This window comes from Strix aluco, chromosome 2 (genome assembly GCF_031877795.1).
Source record: "Strix aluco isolate bStrAlu1 chromosome 2, bStrAlu1.hap1, whole genome shotgun sequence".
NCBI lineage: Eukaryota > Metazoa > Chordata > Aves > Strigiformes > Strigidae > Strix > Strix aluco.
Window position 1 is genome coordinate 50,018,852 of NC_133932.1, and position 10,512 is coordinate 50,029,363.

General features: G+C 38.3%; 1 long non-coding RNA gene across 1 annotated transcript in view; it reads left to right on the forward strand.

Moving 5' to 3' along the window:
• LOC141919331 (uncharacterized) overlaps positions 1-9,110 on the forward strand; it is an 84,602-nt gene extending 75,492 nt beyond the window's left edge. The window contains exon 2 of the long non-coding RNA XR_012621936.1: positions 8,960-9,110. This is a non-coding gene — a long non-coding RNA (uncharacterized LOC141919331). The remainder of the gene's footprint in view (positions 1-8,959) is intronic.
• The last annotated feature ends 1,402 nt before the right edge of the window (positions 9,111-10,512 follow it).

Here is a 10,512-nt window from a genome sequence, read left to right on the forward strand (position 1 = left end):
CTGCTATGTAGTATTTGGGTTTATTCCTGTTAGATAGTTTATGAATTTTGGAGACTTCAAACAGCAGAAATTTAGCTCTTCTGCCAGTTTTGCCCTTTTGTTTTCTCTATTCAAAACAGAAAATGTTGATGTCTTACACCCAGAAGTATGGGTGTCAGCCTAGCAGCAGCTTCTGGCCCACGTGAGAGTTACCATTCACTGCAGCTTTCAGGAGCAACCAGACCAGCTAAGCACCACCAAACAACTCCTCCATTGCCAGGTAAGTCCCTCGCTGCTATGCTGCTCAGTACAAAGCCCTGGTCTTGTTAGGAGTGCTGTGTGCCTGGCCAGACCATCTGTGCTTGAAACCAGGGATCAGCTCACACAGGCTTCAGCAAAGTCCTCCCTGTGACTTGTTTGCAGCTCTCTGTGTTTGAAGACCAAACTGAAAAAGGATTGGTGTCTACAGATTTTCTTATGTGTTTTCCAGATCATCTTCTGGAGCACTAAGTGCACCATGTAGTGAGAAGCCTTCCTGCTAGGTAAATGACTGATCTCCTGGTGCCTCACACTTTTTACAAGAAGAACTGGAAGCTCTGGAGATTTAATTTCTAGTCTATCAGGTGAATCTCTAGAAGAAGAAAAAATGGACTCTAACAGGTCTCTAGCAGAATACCAGATACTGCTATCACAACCTCCAAAAAACATGCCAGAGTGGCCATGACTGCTTAGCAGCTTCTCCAAACCAGGTCTAGAGCTACAGCCAGCCTGTGATATGGTCATCTCTGGTCCCTGAGAGCTGGGAAGGCCCACAGTGGTATTTCTTCTGATGCTGACTTCAGTAGCTACGAAGTGTCCATCCAACACCCCCACTCTCAGGATGTTACCTAAGTGCCAAAACCAGAAAGGGTATTACATGCATCACATGGCAAAAGAGATCCACCTCTTTTGTCATGAGCTTCCCTCATGACAAATGTTCCCTCACAAATTCAACTAACATTACAGGAAGGTGTGACCACAAGCAGAAGTGAAACAAAAGTGTTCGGCATAAGGAAACACATTGGGCAGACCAAAAGGTAGCTATAAATGAGGAACAACAGTCAGCTGGAATAATGAGTCGAAAAAATTTTGCAAAGTCAAAATCAATAGGCAGCAATGAGTCAATCAACTGATACCAGTAAAAACCATGTAGGACTGAGAGAGTGATAGCTAGTGAGTATGTCTCTTCAACAGTTTTATTCAAAGACTTACTCTCCACTCTTGGCCTACTTTCTGTCACTTTCTTTAGTCAAATATGAAGAAGACAACAGGTAACTCTTTGTATTTTTATTCATTTATCTTTTGTCCATGAATCCAGTCAGCCTCCCAGCAGCTTTCAGTTTTGATGGTCCCAGGGCAGAGGAAACACTTTCCTAGGTGTTCTGATATGCTCTGAACTCTACCTTGACTCTGCAATTACCTGCCTGGCGCAGTATCTCCCTGCCTATGTTAACATTCAGATTTTATCACAGTACCACCATATAACAATGCTATAAACATTTACTCTAATTTTGTAGCCAAGAAAGAGCCATGGTAATTTGCCACTGCAATAATGTTTGTGAAGCATTCCTGAAAAATGACAGGCAGGGAAACAAGAATAATTGGAGCTAATGGAGACAAAAATCCACAGTTATAAAGATATATGGCACTTTAGAAAATTGATTTAGTACTTCTAGCCAAAAGCAAAAGGGAGAGCGCACCACATTCAGTCATTCACAATCTACTTATCGTAAGTCTTCCTGATTGAATTGGTATCAGTATAAATCAAGGAAGTAATATAATTGATACCAATGTTGCTCCACTGATACAAAGTCAGTGTGAGATCAGAATCAGTTTGAAGATGTGGATTTGAGTTACCTTGCTGCATGCTACTTTGTAACACATAAAATATTACCAAGTAATTTTTAAATCTGCACATGACTTAAATCAAGGTAGGATGTGCAGCATTTTTCAGCTCTAGTATCAGGACTGGATAAAACAGAAGAGTTGCTTTAGTGTTTTCTGTGAGAAAAAGGATCACACTTGCCAGGATATCAGTTTGTTTTCTTTTGGAAAGGGTCTTGTACCTAACATTCACCAGGCATCACTTGTCCATACATATTTTATTTTTTTAAAACAGAGGACAATATCACTGCACTTGATTTCACAAGGAAAAGCTGAATTTCTTGACACACAATGGAAACTGAAAATATTCAATGTGGGCGTTGGTGTTTAGGCATCTAATTAAGGCATAAAACAGAACATAGTTCGAGAGTTTACTTAATACATGGATAGTTGATGTAGTGTGTTGAATTCGTTCTACACTCTTCTCTCCAGCCAGATTTTGCCAGTGGAAGCAGAACACATGCCATTTCTGCAAAAGTTCTATCATTAGATGCCTAGATATAAATGTAGCTGTTTTATGTCAACATACTTGGACATTGTGAATATTCTGCCTTTTTACTATTCTTTCTTAGTCTGACTGTTACTGAATATTATATATGTATATGCACAATTTGATATTTAACCTGTGATGATTGACTTAATTTATGTAACATGGCTAAATTAGACAGCTATTTTCCAAGCAAGGCCTCCCATATGCTGCAATGGACAGGAGGTTGGTAATTCAAGCATTTTTTCGTTGCATTGAGGCATTCCCTCTGTCAGAATAGTCCTCCATCCTTTTACTGAAAATCCCTGAAGAGTAATAAGCAGATTTATTGGCTGATAATAATGGATATCATGACGGGTACCCCTTGAGCGTTCAAAAGCTGACACACACAACAGATTTCCTCTACTCAGAAAAAGAAAACTATTTTGCCTAAGCACATTCACTTTGTATGTATGTATGAGGCATGCCCTTGCCCTTTTTGAGCAGGAGCAGAGAATGTTGTTGAGCTTGGAGTTCAACAAGAAATTTTTGCACGTATATATTGCTTCTCCCACGGAGTTTTCAAAAAATGTACTTGTCTTTAGTGATTTATAACAGGATTGTTTGTTTCCTTCTTCAAATGTCTCTCAGAAGATGTTTTTCTGTGTCATCCTTCTTGCAAGAGAAATACATCTTAAACTAAACATGCCTCACAGGGAGATTTACCATGTCTAATGGCTTGGCTTCCACTGTCAGTGATAGTAAAAAACAATGAAAAGAAACTGGGAAGGAACACAGCTTTTTGGTATTTTAGCACTGAAAAGCCACTACATTGGCTGTACAGGTTTAGGAGGACAAAGATCATTCAAGCAAAATTTATATGCATCCGCTAATTGTGCATAATTCATACATTTTAAGGCAAGACTTAGAAATAATGGATGTAAGAAGTCAAATTTTCAAATAAAAGAAACTTCTTTTTACAACTTTTTAAGGCTTCCATAATCTCCAACTCAATATTATGCCACTCTCTTGAAATTACAGTCTTAACTTGCATGAACAAGCACCATTAGGAAAATATGTTGGAAAATGAAATAAAATTACCTGGAGACAATGACTGCAATGACATAAAGATTTATTTGTTTTGTTTTGCTTCTGAGGGATTGTCTTCTTTTCCCAAAAGTACAAGCTGGCTAGTAATAGCATTGGAATATTCCATGGTCCTGATTAATCACATTTTAATATACTTGTGTCATGCCAAACTTTGAATTGAATTAATTGCTCTCCATCCATCCACTCATCCATCCATATCCATCCATCCGTCCATCCATCTGTTTGGACTGTTTATGGTCAATGGATAGGGGTCTACAATTTGGTAAACAGAAACTGCTCTTTAATATTTAAAACAAGGCTCTTTCACCAGAAAATTCTTCATCACAGTGCTGCAAACTGTGTAGCTGTGCATGAGGTGATTAGACCCTCTGTTGCAGTACATGTCTATTGGGCTTGATAGTCTCATAATTGTGTCTGAGATCTGCAGGGCATTTGTCCACTGGACTAGCTCAATCTTAGATCTGAGAACCATTATTTTATTTTCTGGATTATGGCACAGTTCTGAGAATGGTGTAGTATGATAGCTAGCAATGCAAAGTAGTGATCTCTTACTGTCAGTTACACCTTCACAGTCAGTCTCTTGATATGAACTCAAGACTCATTAAATGGTTGAGTGAATGACCTGTCAGTCCTACACATCCATTCATGGAAGGCCTACTAATGTATGCTAGGTTGTGCCCTTAACTGATGTACAAGCACACTCTAAGCCTGTCTACATGGTCAAAATAGGTAATCATGTCTCAGATGAAAGGCAGTAAGCCAAGAACTGAGAACTAGTACTTCTTATACCTTGTCTCTGCTGTAGCTTGCCGCATGAGCATCCCTAGTAGCCTAAAGCTATCAGTCCATCTTTGCCCTTGATTTTGCTTTAGAGATGCTCACAGACCTAACTGGCATCTTGCACTGAGTATGGGAGCATACATCCATGCAGCACATGGACGTACTTGTGGAATATGTATGTGTACTGTATCTATTATATCTATTCTGTATATTTTTATTGTATTGTATTTTTATATATATATTCTGTACAGATACAGATGTCCTGTGTAACTTGAAGATGCCTAACTCTCTTGAACCCCCCTCTCTGTGTCCAGCTCCATTGAGCCATTCAAATGAGAAAAACACTATTCAAGGAAAACAGTAGCTGTACGTACAGAGTAGACAGGGATCTGCACAGGCTGGATCGATGGGCCAAGGCCAATTGTGTAAGATTCAAGAAGGCTCAGTGCCGAGTCCTGCACTTGGGTCACAACAACCCCATGCAATGCTACAGGCTTGGAGAAGTGGCTGGAAAGCTGCCTGTCGGAAAAGGACCTGGAGGGGTTGGTAGACAGCCAGCTGAATATGAGCCGGCAGTGTGCCCAGGTGGCAAGAAGTCCAAGAGCATCCTGGCTTGTATCAGAAATAGCACAGCCAGCAGGGACAGGGAAGTGATCTTACCCCTGTACTTAGCACTGGTGAGGCTGCACCTCGATTACTGTGTTCAGTTTTGGGCCCCTCACTACAAAAAGGACATTGAGGTGGTGGAACATGTTCAAAGAAGAGCAACTAAGCTGGTGAAGGGTCTAGAGAACAAGTCCTGTGAGGAGCAGCTGAGGGAACTGCAGTTGTTCTGGAGAAAAGGAGGCTGAAGGAAGACTTCATCATTCTCTACAACTACCTGAAAGGAGGTTGTAGGGAGGTGGGTATTGGTCTCTTTTCCCAAGTAGCACATGATAGGATGAAAGGAAACGGTCTCAAGTTACGCCAGGGGAGGTTTAGATTGGATATTAGGAAAAATTTCTTCACTGAAAGGGTTGTCAAGAATTGGGACAGGCTGCCCAGGAAAGTGGTGGAATCATCATCCCCAGAGGTATTTAAATCATGTAAGGTATAAAGACTGTAGATATGGCACTTAGGGACATGGTTTTGTGGTGGACTTGTCTGTGTTAGGTTGGACTCGATAATCTTAAAGGTTTCAACCTGAATAACTCTGTGATTCTATAATCAGGACGTGGACCTTAGTGTCAAGCAGCCTTTGAATATCTCCCCCACACCTCAGTATTCATCCTGTTTTTTCCTCTCAGTTTTGATAAGAAACTGTAGATCATAAAATTACAATAGTCTGCATATACCTACTCAGATTTTTTTAACTTCCATAGTAAGATAATAATTTCTCCAGTGTAATCATTAGCTGATTTTCCTCCATAGGCCATTGGTACTGATGGAGCACATTGCTCTTTACATTAGCACTTTTAAACAATACCCAAACAATGTCTTTCCATTAAGATTGCCCCAAATTCAATACTTTCTCAAAATTTTTCAGACTTTAGAAGAGAAGCATAGATCAGTAGGTGATTTAAAACTCATTTGTGCAACATTAAACTATATGGAAACTAAAATCTATAAATTAATGGCATTCAAAGGTCAATTTTTAAACAGAAATTGGTATTAACCTATCCCTATGGTCATTGGCTGTGCATACAAGGAATGATAACAGGTATGACAGCACTTGAAGAGTGAAAGTATATTTATCTCTTTATGTAATACAAATATAATAACTTGCACAATATGATTGATTAGAATGGTGGAGCTTGGAGTGGGTGTCTAATAGATGATGGATATACAAAATATGAAACTGAGAACAATTTTCATGTTCATTTAACATCTTTAAAGTGTTTTAAATTAGTATTAGAAACTAAATCAGGGAGAATTGTCAGGACTTGGTTGAATGATGCTTGCTCAACACAGATTATCTATCACTGGGCTACAGGTTATTTGTTGAACTAATGATCTAAAACATGAGCTAATCGAAAATAATATAAACCCAAAAGTGATCATAAAAGAAGCTGATAGCAGTATGACAGACAAATCACTCTGTGGGAACAAAATAAGCATGACCTATGTGTACGAGGCACTGGGGGGGGAGGGGAGGTTGCCAGCACAATTTGTCATTGGATTTCTGCTTCTCATAGATATTCATAATTAATGGTAAGCCATTTTCTGTTCCTTGAGTCTCCAGATAGCAAGTAAAACCTCAGATAAAATCTTCAAATTAAATAGAATTGGATTTAGCCACTATAAACCAGATTGAAGAGGATATAATCATCGTTGTTGTCATGTTCCTGTTACAGTTGGTAATGTCACTGAAGCAACAGAAGTGCCAGTAGGGTACAGCAGGCACATAAGCAAATGCAGAGAAAGCAATTGCTCATCCAAGCCTCCTGTTGCACGTCCCATAAACCAACAGTCTGTTGCTATGGCTCCCCTTTCTCTATGTGCCTTTCCAAGGAGGCTGGCATGGCAACTCTTTGAAATGTAGGAATGGTAGGGTTTTCCTTGGCATGGGAGAGAGGAAAATAAGGGTAAGAGCTGAGGTCTCAGGATCAGGCAGGCAGACACCATGTCTGTAATATGGTAAAGGTTTTCTACTCCTTCTCAAGGCTGAGGTGAGGCATCACATTCTTGGGGATCTTAAACAATCCAGAGTTGAGATTCAAGCAACGTTCACCTTGATGTGCAGTTCCAGGCAGAAATCACTTAAGGCGTACTGCGTATATTCATGTCAGAAAAACTAAGCAAGTGGTGTCTCAGAGTACCACGGGGCACTGCAAATCTCTTTTTCCTTATCTGAGCCAGTTCCTGACAAACTAGGGGAGTCCTAACAACCAATAATACTCATAGGACATTTGCAAAGGACTTTGTTGAACAGGTCTGCTAACACAAAATTGAGTAGATCAATTATCTTTTCTTGTTTGACTTTTTGTGGCACAACTTCCTGTTTTGTCATGGATACTCTGTTTTTTTTCATAAAATTTCTCAAAATTGATCATAAACCCTCCTTTTTACTTGGTTGCAGAAAGAACATAAAATGTCTGTTTTTCTGGAAAACAGCTCTAGAAAATAACTTTCTTGGGGGATGGAGAGAAATAAAAGTAAATACTTCAATAGCTTTTGAACTTCATTTTCATTCCTTTTACACTTTAAATTTTCTTTTTCAATGTTTTTCAATCATGCTTATGTCATCACTTTGACAAGAACATCAATAAAAATTGTAGCTTATAATTTGGTTTTCAAAGGCAGTACTTTTCCAAAAACTCTCTGTCAGATGAAGTCCTTAATTGATAGAAAGGATAGATATCAGCACATTTCTAAAAGTATTTGACCCAATATTATTTGCTTAAAATAATAGCATTATATGAAATAAAATATAACCCTTTGTAAATGGATTGTAAACTGAGTGAATGATACATCTCAAATTACAGGATTAACGGAAAAAAAAAAAAAATCTGAAAGGACTGTTATCAGTCAAATCACCCAGAGAGCGGTTTTTAACTCAGTGCTGTTTAGTATTCTCATTTATGGCAGAGAAGAAAATATGAATCATTGCTGGCACTGTTTTCAGGTGGCACAAACATTAATGGATTGGGAAATAATGATAAGCAGAAGTCAGTTCTACAGGATGATTTGTGTCTCTTGGTATTCTGGGTGGAAATCTTCCATAAAGAAGAGTCAAGGGCCTAAGGGCCTATGGAAACATCTATAGGGCTGCAGAATCAGGTATCAAAGCTATAGAAAAGCTATAAGGACATAAGTAAGTCTGTCTTGAAAGTAAGACTGTATTGTGTGCAATAAATAATGTGTGGAATATACACTGAACAATAAAGGGAAAACAAAATGCTGAATAACTGCCTGCAAGTGAACACAGCTTATTTTAATTCACCGAATGAGGCAAAGGTCCTGTGAAAAACTAGTTTGTTCCTTTACCATAATGTTACAGTTTAAGCTTATCAGATATGGTAAATTATGAAAGAATCAATATGTGCATATCCTCAGAATAAGATCCCATCTTTCTCTCTGACTAAAAAGGTTTAAAGTATTGATTAATCACAAGTATTTGTACCACTGTCATGGGCTGCTAAGTTTGTCTCAGTTGCCTAATTTACCAAATTGCAAGTATTGATCCAAATCTGATACCTGAAGTTCATTATTCTTTAATGTTCTGTTTAAAACATTTCGATCTTTTACTCATAAAAAGAAACCACTGCATTTAACATAGATAACTAGCCTCATCATGCAAAGCAAATCAATCATGAACAATGCATCCACTGAAAATTACTGGCTGAATTAGTAGGTGGATATTTACAACAACGGTATTGATTCAAGCAAAGTATGTCTGGTTTCCAAATGATTCATTAACCAACAACTGTGATGAAAATGTAAACTCTATAAATGAAAATATTATCTAATAGAAGCATCTGCCCACATATCTGCATATTCTGCGCCAAGCCTCCTGATTCTTCAGTAGGCAGAAATTATTTTAGCTGAAGCAGTACAACAGATCATAACCAATTTCTGAATTATATGAATCATAAGGAAGTACTAGTGAGAGCTATTCTGAGGTTTCAAGGAGAGAGAAAGAACAAAAATTACCTAAACCCTTTTAACAGGAGCAAAATAAAGGTGTTAATGCTGAAAGGTTTGATTCATGTTTCTTTTTAGGTGAACCTTGCATTTAAAGCTCTCTTCACAGAATACTGTTGGAAGAAAGAAGAGGAATAACATGATCAGGCAGAAAGAAGTGTCCAATATCGAATTGTAATGAGTTTCAGAGAGAGAATATTATAAGCAAATAAATAGAAATATGCTGACAAATTAAGTTGAGAGACTTCGATGATGTCTCTGTGTTCTCTTGTGTGTCCAAAGATACAAGACAGGCAATTGATCTGGTGAAGATATTTGAAGTGTAGGGGTCATTCATAGCATGATCTGGGCTGTTAATTTTTTATCTGTCTCTGCCCTGTTCCTTTGCAAAACAACCAATAGTAAAATGTGCTTGCACTTGTGTAACACCAAAGATGCTCTCATGCTGGATGCCACGGAGGAAAGTAAATAGATGAAAAAATAGGGAGGATGAAGTATGGATTTGTAGAAAGTGACATAGAATTCATAATTTTTCTTTGAAACTTCACATTTAATAATAAAAAAAGAGAGGTAACGTGTACCTCTAATAGTAACCCATGCTTAAAAACTACCATGTTATTCCAAAATGCTTTCTTCTGGCACTTTGGTGGGTGTTGAGCAAAGAGGAATGTTTGATTTCCTCCAGATCCCAAAAGGAAGAGGATAAAGAGATTGAAGCCATTATTTTCCTTATGGGTGTCAAATGCAAAACAAAAAACCCAACACAAAAAAAAAAACCTCAAAACCCACAGAAAACTAATGTAGATGAGTCTGGTCTGTGGAAATGTGGCACAAATAGCCCTGCTTTTGCCCAGCAGGAGCAGGGTGGGACATCTCCAAGAGGTGCACAAGCAGCATCCCTGAAGAGCTCTTAGGCTATAAGTAAAAAGCTCAGTTAGAAAGCTTGTGCTCATAATGGATTTAAAATCTGATGTTACATAAATGTTTACTGCTTGGTGTCAGCTTTTTAAAATTTGGTTGGAAAATAAGGGCTGAGAAAACTACCCCTGGTAGGTGCTAGTTAGAGAAAACAAAGGTATGTGTTGGAAGCAGAAACAATGGGAGCTGAAACAGCAAATGCAGCAGATCGCTGTCAAATAGTTTGACTATGAGCCATCACAGAGCTCCATAAATGCCATTAAAACTTTAGCTCAAAGTGTCTAAGACATTTTAAAATGTTTCACAGTCACTCAAGATCTCTAGAAAATATTATTCTGTATTTGAGGGGGTTTTGGTTTTGTGGAATGGTTACAATCATATCCTGGAAGCAAACTTAAGCCAAACATCGTAGCAAGCAAGGCTTTAGAAAATCTCTGTATGGAACCGAAATCACTCCCTGAGGAAAAGCACAGTACGCATTACGGCAAGGAAGTGCTTCAGTGTCATTACCATGCAGGTCTGTTCAACTCCTTAGACAAGTATTTCTGTATGTGTTGTTTCTTCCTCTCCATCGACACCATCAAAACTGGGTTAAAGCATCATGTTTTGCCAAATAAGCTCAGCAGAACAGAAAATTATTGTCCTCTATACAACATAAAATTATAGACATCAGATGCTGTAAATATTGTAATGCCACAAAAAAGCTACCAACA